At 37.2% G+C, this 10,838-nt stretch overlaps 1 long non-coding RNA gene across 1 annotated transcript in view; it reads right to left on the reverse strand.

Moving 5' to 3' along the window:
• The window catches only part of LOC132541312 (uncharacterized), a 73,178-nt gene extending 62,829 nt beyond the window's left edge, over nucleotides 1-10,349 (reverse strand). The window contains exon 1 of the long non-coding RNA XR_009552474.1: nucleotides 10,179-10,349. This is a non-coding gene — a long non-coding RNA (uncharacterized LOC132541312). The remainder of the gene's footprint in view (nucleotides 1-10,178) is intronic.
• Nucleotides 10,350-10,838: the final 489 nt, after the last annotated feature.

The raw sequence follows: 10,838 nt of genomic DNA on the forward strand, positions 1-10,838 counted from the left end.
CACATGTTTAATAGATGCACTAAGCTAAGTAGAGGTATGTCTGGGAATTTTGTATTTTAATTTTATTTATTTATTTATTTATATTTTAATATTTATTTATTTGTTTCCCTTTTGCTGCCCTTTTTTATTGTTGTTGTAGTTATTACTGTTGTTGTTATTGATGTCATCCTTGTTAGGACAGAGAGAAATGGAGAGAGGAGGGGAAGACAGAGAGGGGGAGAAAAAGATAGACACCTGCAGACCTGCTTCACCACCTGAGAAGTGACTCCCCTGCAGGTGGGGAGCCAGGGGATTGAACCAGGATCCTTAGGCTGATCCTTGTACTTTGTGCCACCCGTGCTTAACCCGCCGCGCTACCGCCTGACTCTCAGTTTTATTTATTTTACTTTATTTATTTTATTTGATAAAAAAGATGTGAGGACGATCTGGCTGCAACATCTGTCACCCCATTGATCGCCAGGGTTGATTCGGCTGATCTGGCTAGCTAGGCGGATGTCCCCTTCCTCCCTCACCACTCCATGTGCTTCCCTCCCGAAGCTGCACGCTGGGTGGAAGAGGACAGCCTTCCCCAGATAGAGATGGACTGGTCTTAGGTCGAGGGTATATGAGTAGCAGCGCTCACCTGCTAGAACCTCCAGACAGGCACTCAAGAAAGATAGATAGATAGATAGATAGATAGATAGATAGATAGATAGATAGATAGGCATGCAGGCTGATTCACTGCTCCTGAAGCATCCCTCTGCAGGTGCAGACTGTGGGCTTGAATCCATATCCGTGCTCATGGTAATATGTACACATAACCTCAAGTTCCTTGTCTGAAAAATTTTAGCTTTTTCCATTAAGTCACAATGAATTTTATAAACTGGTTCTCTCCTAATCACATTCTCTATCCTCCTTTATACTTTAAGATGCCCAATCTACAATGTAACTCTTTTGTGCCCTACTTTGTCCATGGTTCCTCCCCACAGCTAGTGAATATGTTCTTTAGGCAATGGTGCCTCTCTGCCCTGACTGCATCAGAATTAACTGATGCACTTGTGGATATCCAGCTGCCAGGAAACAACTTTACCAGAAAACTAACAAATGACAACAACAAACAAACAAACAACCCCCCCCAACCCAAAACCTCTGTCTCAAATTTCTGAGAGGGAATTCTGGATATGAGTATGCTGAAAAGGTTGCTCAAGTGACTCTCTTACACAGGCAGACCTGAGGAATATAGTCTTCACTAGTTAACCATCTGCATATATATCCCCAAATCCTGCTTTTGAACTTTTTGAGCACAGGGCATGAGGAAAGTAAATATTGCAGGTGGAAAGGGATAATGTTGTGTATGGCAAATAATAAGCAGTTGGATAAACATTTCAGGGAGTCTGAAACTGAAAGAGAGAGAGAAAGAGAGAGAGAGAGAGATAGTAAGGGAAAATCATTATGGAGGGGAAGAAGACAAAAAAAAAAATCCCTGGGAGTTGGGCAGTAGCGCAACAGGTTAAGTGCAGGTGGCGCAAAGCTCAAGGACCAGTGTAAGGATTGCTGTTCGAGCCCCCGGCTCCCCACCTGCAGGGAAGCCACTTCACAAGTTGTGAAGCAGGTCTGCAGGTGTCTATCTTTCTCTCCTCCTCTCTATCTTCCCCTCCTCTCTTCATTTCTCTCTGTCCTACCCAACAATGACATCAATACTAATAATAACTACAACAGTAAAACAACAAGGGCAACAAAAGGGAATAAATGAAATTAAAAAAATGCCTGATAGAAGAGATATTTTGAGTGCATTTATTAACTTTGACATTTCTTCCATTCAACATCATTTGTTGAAAACCTTTGCATAAGCCTAGATAGCCTTTGCTGTAAGTGCACACAGAGAGTAAAGAAGGAAAAGGGGCCTGTTGTGACACAAGTTGCATTATAAGGAATAAGCAATACACAGAGAAACATTTTCTTGATCAAGTAAGCATTGCCCTATGTGTAATTATACCCAACACAATTAGCTGTTATAGTCTTATTATTATTATTATTATTATTATTATTATTATTATTATTGATAAAGACAGAAAAGTAGACGGGAAGAGAGACAGAGGGAGAGAATGTGGAGAAGGCAACACAACAGAGAAACTTTCTTTAGTGTGGAGGGGTCAGGGCTGCAAGCTGAGTTGTGGATGGCAAGAGTACACTATCCAAATGAGCTAAGTCGCTAGCTCCATGGTTGATTTTATCATATACTGTATTCAATTGCAGCAGTATTCTCTGTTTACACCTCCTTAGCTTTCAGGTGGTCTCTGTATAATTCAAACAAACTGAAAGGAATCTAACTGAAATATCTACCAGCAACTTTGTCCATAAGTATTATATGTAAAGTAAATATTCGTGATACATTTTGGCAAATGCATGCTCACCTGTTCTCTCTACCAGATCATAACTAACAAGTTTCCATTTCCACCCATAGTCTTAATCTGTGTACCTTCTATGCTTTGATGGTGATTTAAATGACAGAATTAAAGAAAACCTTTGTTTATAATCAAGGTCACAGGAGTTGTGTGTTCTGGGAAGTAGGACCTGTCCTCTTTCCCAGAAGCAACATCAAGTATGTTTCCATCACAATGTGTCTGTTTGTCATGTATTTTAATACCAACATTAACTTGAGAAACTATCTTAATTTTTTTCATGTGTGTAGATCTTGGGCTGGAGACCTCCCAAAGGAGAAAGAAGAAACTTAAAGGATGTTAAACACTGCTGTCCTCTGGGCATCTGACTTCTTCAGGTTTTCCAAACAAGTAGAATAAGCATGGTATAAATTAGTTTTATCTGTCTTTGTACTTTGTATAAATGGAGTTATAGTGTTTGTAAGCTTTTGAGTTGGGCAAAACACTACTCATATAGCATGTAGTCTTGTATAATTTACTTTTGTAGCTATGGAATTTCATATATTGTGAATAAATCTGATGTATTTATCAGTTCAACTGTTGCACACTTGAGAACATTTCAGCTTAAGGCTATTGCAATTGCTATCATAAATGGTCTGGTACATGGAGTCAAGTGCATATATATTCTTTTAGGAATATATCTGAAAGTGGAATTATTTGGTAACACTGTATGTACATAATCAACTTAAATGGACACTGCATAATATATTTCCAAAGTAGTTTAACTGATTTTCTCTTCCACCAGTAATATCTGAAAGTTCTGGTGCTTTCATTTCAATATTTTTCATCTTTTTATTTTAGACATTCTGGTATACGTGAAAAAATAACACTGTAGATTTAATTTGCACTTTGGTAACTATTAAGATTAAGCTTCTTCTTTTTTTTTTAATTTCAATGGAAGGAGGTTAGTGGCTTGCTATATGATTGTTGCCATATGGGCATATCAATACCCCAAGACCTCTTTCACATCTTATCATCCTTTCCCTTCCCAGAGTCTTTTGTTTTGGTCTAGTGGTCTAGTACACCCTGGCCAGTCTAGTTTTTGCTTTGTGTTTTCCTTTTCTGATTTTTTTCTTTAGTTCCACCTTCTAGTAAGATCATCTGGTATTTTTCTTCTCTTTTTGACTTATATCACTTAACATAATGCCTTCAAGTTCTGTGTAAGACAAAGCAAATGTCTCTATAATTTTTAACAGTATTTTCTTAATTACTCATCTGTTTTTGGACATCTGGGTTGTTTCCAAGGTTGATCTATTATAAATTGTGCACATAAATCTCTTCAGATGGGTGTGTTTGTTTCCGTAGGATAAATCCCCATGAGATGAATTTCTAGGTCTTAGGGTAGGCCAACTTCTAGTGTTCTGAGAATTCTCCAGACTATTTTTTTTCATTTTTAATTTGCAATTAATAGTAGGTTGCAAAATTGTAAGATTACAGTTCTATACCACTCCCACCACCAAAGTTCCATATCCCTACCATCCCACCTCCCAAAGATAAACACCATAGCTCTCACAAGTCTTGGGGATTGGTTTGCTTGCTTCTTCTTCTTTTTTTTTTTCAAGTTCATCAGTATAAGATAATTTAATTTTTGCATAGAGGAATGTATTAATTTTTGTAAAATGCCACTTTACTACATTACTTAATAATTTCTAAGAGTTTCCTGCTGAAACCTTTAGAGTTTTCTGTGTATACTATCATATTGTAAGATTAAGCATTTACTCACATTTGTTGATCATCTACAAACAATGTTTGGTGCTTTTTTGAACATGGTTACTTCATTAGCACATAGAAAAACTACTTTTTACAAATTATTTTAATAACTTTTTGTCATAATATAATGAAGAAATCAAATCTTTACTTATCAGGCAAATGAATGAGATCATTTTTATTTAACTATTTATTTACATGGTAAATAACAGATTTCAACTCTTAGGGCAAAAAGGGAAATTTTACTAAAGTAAAATTATTTAATATTTAGTAAATGAGAACATATTTAAAGGAAAATATGCACCATCACTTTGAAATCTGAGCAACTAATAATTCTTTAGATAATACATTTTTATATCAACTATGTCTTCCTCAAAAAACAGTCAACATTCGTGCTGAGACAAAAAGTTTAAAACACATTTTTTCTGATGGGTTTGCTTCCTAAATGATGATATTGTTCTGAACTTGAGGTTATTGATAAATTTAATTTAAATAAGATGAGCTACTATCGAAAAGACCTTTTCTATTACTGAAATCTATGGCAGTCAAGTAGGTCTAGCAAAAGCACAGACCATCAGAAGACTTTCACAGGTGAGTCTGATAAACTCATAAAACTAACAGATTGGAGCACACTGGATGTTGCTGAAAACCACCTGCTCAGTGTGGCAGCTGAGGAAATAAAAATTAGAGAAACAGTAGATGAGACAGAAATATTTTATGCAAAACTGACTCTATACTCATTTTCATATTCTGAGCAAAAACAACCAAATGACAGTGAGTGAAGAAGTTTTAGAAAACATTCAGGCACTCCATGTTGGAGAAGACTATTTCACTTGCCCCAAAATTGGTTACTGAAGCCCCATGTCTTTATTTTTAATTAATTAAATAATTAAGGAACTTCCAGAGGTGGGGCTATGGAGCAGCAGCAGCTGTGTTTCTCTCCTCTACTCCCCTGGTTCAACTAGGAGAGACCACCTAGAACCACAACAAGACAGGACTAGAACAACTTCAGGAACTCAGCAAACCACAGGTGAGTGCAAATACGTGTGGCTCCTGGACAGAGAGGAGCCTAGGGAGAGATTAAGTGGCTGGTAGTAGTACGGCAGTTTACCAGTTGAGTCACCACCTCCAGTCTGTTTCATCAACAAAAAGACAGCTGAAAGAAAGTAAGGACTTCCCTAACACTCACCAAATGCAATTGTGGGTCTCCATTGCTACTGACACCAGGGGACAGAGAACTAACTGGGAAACTCAGAAAAAGATATATACCTCAGTGGCCTAGAAGTGGGGCTATGAGAGTCTCTTTGGATAACCATTGGATTATCTCTGCCCCACCCTGCTTTATCTCTTGGTCAGGAGTCAGTGATTAAACTAAGAACCCTTTGTAGTTTAAATTTATAGTTTAAAAGCCCTCAGGCTACAGGGAAGAAAAAGAACAAAAGAGGCTTTTAAGCTACTGTGCTCCAACTCAGGGATTAAAATAATACTGAAACAGCTGTCAATTTCCACAACAGTGAACCCTTTAATTACCTTACTTAGATACAAATCAATCCAGGCAAGAGTGATCAGTAATTTGAAAAGTACTGAGAGAGGGACCTCATAACATACTATATAGAATGGTTAAATGTACAAGAAGAAATATTGGAGAAATGAACCAGAACAAGAGTCCACCTAAAAGCCCCCCAAAAGTTGAAGCACAAAATAATGACGTCAACATCCAAACACTAGATAAAGAAGTAATCACAGGAGTGAGTAAGGAGTTTGAAAGAATTGTCATCAGAAATGCAGAGACAACAAATGAGACTCTGGAAGAACTAATTATCTCAAGGTTACTAGAGAGCTGAAAGCTGAAATAGCTGAGCTAAGAACACAACTAGCTGAAAAAGCTAAAACAGTATCAGAACAGGGTAACAAAATAGATGAACTCCAGAAAACAGTACAGGAGAGAGAGAGAGAATAGAATAAATGAGGATTAAGACAGAATTAGCCAAGGAAAAATTAGTCTAATTAGTCGAGGACAAATTAGAGATATAACTAAAAAAGAAGAGATCTCAAAAAGAGATTAAGAAATACTGAAAACAACAATAGAGACCTATGGGATGACTTCAAAAGAAATAATATATGCATTATTAGCTTATCAGAGGAAGAAAGAGAGGGAGGGGTGTCGGGAAATTGTGAGGAGCCTCACAAAGCACCCTGCATTCTTGATACTATGGCCTATCTATATAGTCATTGTTTTGCCTGAAAGTTCCCCACCCATTCCATTCCTTTGATCTATCTTCTTTCTACCCTTGAGACCCTCCCTGCCTGCAGGGTAATGTTAATCCTACCAGTTAAAACCCTCTCAACAGTTGCTAAGGAAGTTTCTACCTTCCCAGCCCCCTTTTGCCTTTCTCTGCACCTTTCTTAGCTATTTCCATTTCTGACTTGCCACTTCTGGGTCTGCCCTTTAAAAAACCTGGGCTCTCTGATCAATAAAGAATTGCATTACCTTGCCATGAGCTTGGTTCATGAGTCAACTCTCTTGCATCACTGAGAGAGTAGCAGCTCAGGCTGGCTCCAGTCACATTCTCTTGAACCCAGAGAGTACGCGCCTGGGCAGAGGCACTGCTACACTAGCCCAGCAGAGGGGAAGAAAGCATACTTCAGGACATAATAGCTGAGAACTTCTTTAGTTTAGACAACATCAAAGACATAAAAGTTCAATAAACATCAAAGACATAAAAGTTCAAGCATGGAAAACCATCATATAAGCCAACGGCCCGCATAAAAGGGCAGAAACAGCTATTCTCAATCTGACATGATACACTTTAAAATAAATAAAATTTTAAAATATAGGGATGGACATTATTTAATGCTCAGAGGATCAGTCAATCAAGAGAACTTAACAATTATTAACATCTATGCACCCAATGAGAAGACATCTAAATACATCATTTACTGAAAGAGCTACAGAAGTATATTAACAGCAACACAGTCATAGTAGGAGACTTCAACACCCTACTGTCAAGCTGACATATCTTCCAGGCAGAAAATCAATAAAGACATGAGGGAACTAAATGAAGAGATAGATAAACTAGAACTATTGGACATTTTTAGAGTCACTCATCCCAAGAAACTAGAAAACACATGGGTCATTCTCAAGGATAGACCATATGTAAGGCCACAAAGACAGCATCAGCTAATTCAAGAACATTGAAATCATCCCAAACATTTTCTCAGACTACAGTGGAATTAAACTGACACTTTACAATCAACAAAATATTAGTAATAATCCCAAAATGTGGAAGCTCAACAATACACTACTTAACAACTACTGGGTCAAAGAAGAAATAAAGGAAGAAATCAAAATGCTTCAAGAGTTTAATGAAAATGAAGACACAAGCTATCAAAATATTTGGGACACAGCTAAGGTAGTACTGAGAGGGAAGTTCATAGCCATACAAGCACACATAAGGAAACAAGAAAAAGCACAAATAAACAGCCTGATTGCACATGTTAAAGACCTAGGAAAAGAAGAACAAAGGAACCCTAAAGCAACCAGAAGGACAGAAATCACTAAAGTTAGGGCAGAAATAAATAACATTGAGGATAAGAAAACCATACAAAAGATCAACAAAAGTAAATGTTGGTCCTTTGAAAGAGTGAACAAATCGACAAACCTTTAGCCAGACTCACAAAACAAAAAAGGGTGAAAACCCAAATAAATTGAATCATAAATGAAAGAGGAGATATCACAACAGACAGCTCAGAAATTCAACATATCATGTGAGACTTCTGTGAACAACTATATGCCATCAAGCTAGAGAACCTGGAAGAAATGGACAATTTCGTAGATAACTTACAAACTTCCTAAATTAAATAAAGAGGAACTTGATAACATGAACACACCCATCACAGGTAATGAAATTGAAACAGTTATCAAAAACCTTCCCAAGAATAAAAGTTATGGACCAGATGGTTTTACAAATGATTTCTACAAAACGTTCAAAGAAGAACTAATGCCTCTACTTTTAAAAGTCTTCCAGAAGATTGAAGACACTGGAATACTCCCTTGCAGCTTCTATGAAGCCAACATCACTCTGATACCAAAAGCATACAGGGACACAACCAGAAAAGAAAATTACAGACCAATATCTCTGATGAACATAGATGCTAAAATATTGAACAAAATTCTTGCCAACCAGATACAGCAGTATATATTGAAAAGATTGTTCATTATGACCAAGCTTGGTTTAATATACATAAATCAGCCAACGTGATCCACTACATCAATAAAAGCAAGACCAAAAACCACATGGTCATATCAATAGATGCAGACATATCAATAGATCATATCATCAACAGGTCATATCAATAGATGTTGACAAAATACAACATCCATTTATGATCAATATACTACAAAAAATGGGAATAGATGGAAAATTCCTCAAGAGAGTGAAGTCTATATATAGCAAACCTACAGCCAACATCATACTCAATGGTGAAAACCTGGAAGCATTTCCACTCAGATCAGGTACTAGACAGGGCTGCCCACTATCACTATTACTATTCAAGACAGTATTGGATATTCTTGCCATAGCAATCAGGCATGAGCAAGGAATTAAAGGGATACAGATTGGAAGAGAACAAGTCAAACTCTCTCTATTTGCAGATGACATGATAGTCTACATAGAAAAACCAAAGGAATCCAGCAAGAAGCTTTTGGAAATCATCAGTCAATACACTAAGGTGTCAGGCTACAAAATTAACATTCAAAAGTCAGTGGCATTCCTCTCTGCAAACACTAAGTTAGAAGAAGATGAAATCCAGAAATCAATTCCTTTTACTATAGCAACAAAAACAAGAAAAGATCTAGGAATAAACCTAACCGAAGAAACAGAAGACATGTATACTGAAAATAATGAGTCACTACTCAATGAAATTGAAAAAGACACAAAGAAGTGGAAAGATATTCCATGCTCATGGGTAGGAAGGATTAACATTATCAAAATGACTATACTACCCAGAGCCATATACAAATTTAATGCTATCCACATCGAGATCCTAACCATATTTTTTAGGAGGATAGAACAAATGCTACAAATGTTTATCTGGAACCAGAAAAGACCTTGAATTGCTAAAACGATCTTGAGAAGAAAGAATAGAATTGGAGGCATCACACTCCCAGATCTCAAATTGTATTATAGGGCCATGTAATCAAAACTGCTTGATACTAGAACATGAATAGACACACTCACCAGTGGAATAGAATTGAGAGCCCAGATGTAAGCCCCCACACCTATAGACATCTAATCTTTGACAAACATGCCCAGAATATTCAATGGGGAAAACAGAGTCTCTTAAACAAGTGGTGTTGAAAAAAAATGGGTTGAAACATGCCAAAGAATGAAACTGAATCACTGTATTTCAACAAATACTAAAGTAAATTCCAAGTGGATCAAGGACTTGAATGTTAGACCAGAAACTATCAGATACTCAGAGGAAAATATTGGCAACACTCTTTTCCTCATAAATTTTAAAGACATTGTCAACGAAATAAATCCAATTACAAAGAAGACTAAGGCAAGCATAAACCTATGGGACTACATCAAATTAAAAAGCTTCCGCACAGCAAAAGAAACCAATACCCAAGCCGAGAGACCCCTCACAGAATGGGAGATCTTTACATGCCATACATCAGACAAGAGGTAATATCCCGGATATATAAGGAGCTTGCCAAACTCAATAACTAGAAAAAAAATAACCCCATCCAAAAATGGGGAGAGGAAATGGACAGAATATTCACCACAAAACAGATACAAAAAGCCGAGAAACACATGAAAAAATGTTCCAAGTCTTTGTTTGTCAGAGAAATACAAATAAAGACAACAATAAGATACCACTTCACTCCTGTGAGAATGTCACACATCAGAAAAGGTAGCAGCAGCAAATGCTGGAGAGGTTGTGGGGTCAAAGGAACCCTCCTGCACTGCTGCTGGGAATGTAAACTGGTCCAACCTCTGTGTAGAGCAGTCTGGAGAATTCTCAGAAGCCTAGAAATGGACCTACCCTATGATCCTGCAATTCCTCTCCTGGGGATATATCCTAAAGAAGCCAACACACCCATCCAAAAAGATCTGTGTACACATATGTTCTTGGCAGCACAATTTGTAATAGCCAAAACCTGGAAGCAACCCAGGTGTCCAACAACAGATGAGTGGCTGAGCAAATTGTGGTATATATACACAATGGAATACTACTCAGCTATTAAAAATGGTGACTTCACCATTTTCAGCCAATCTTGTATAGACCTTGAAAAATTCATATTATGTGAAATAAGTCAGAAACAGAAGGATGAATATGGGATGATCTCACTCTCAGGCAGAAGTTGAAAAACAAGATCAGAAGAAAAAACACAAGTAGAACCTGAACTGGAATTGGCATATTACACCAAATTAAAAGAATCTGGGGCGGGTGTGGGGGAGAATACAGGTCCCAAAAGGATGACGAGGACCTTGTGGGTGTTGTATTGTTATATGGAAAACTGGGAAATGTTATGCATATACAAACTATTGTATTTACTGTCAAATGGAAAGCATTAATTCCCCAATAAAGAAATTTAAAAAAAAGAAAGAAAATAAATTGAGAAATACTGACAGAGAAATACCAGAGCACTGCTTAGCTCTGGCTTATGGTGGTCCTCAGGATTATACCTGGGACTTTTTAGCT

This window comes from Erinaceus europaeus, chromosome 11 (genome assembly GCF_950295315.1).
Source record: "Erinaceus europaeus chromosome 11, mEriEur2.1, whole genome shotgun sequence".
Lineage (NCBI taxonomy): Eukaryota > Metazoa > Chordata > Mammalia > Eulipotyphla > Erinaceidae > Erinaceus > Erinaceus europaeus.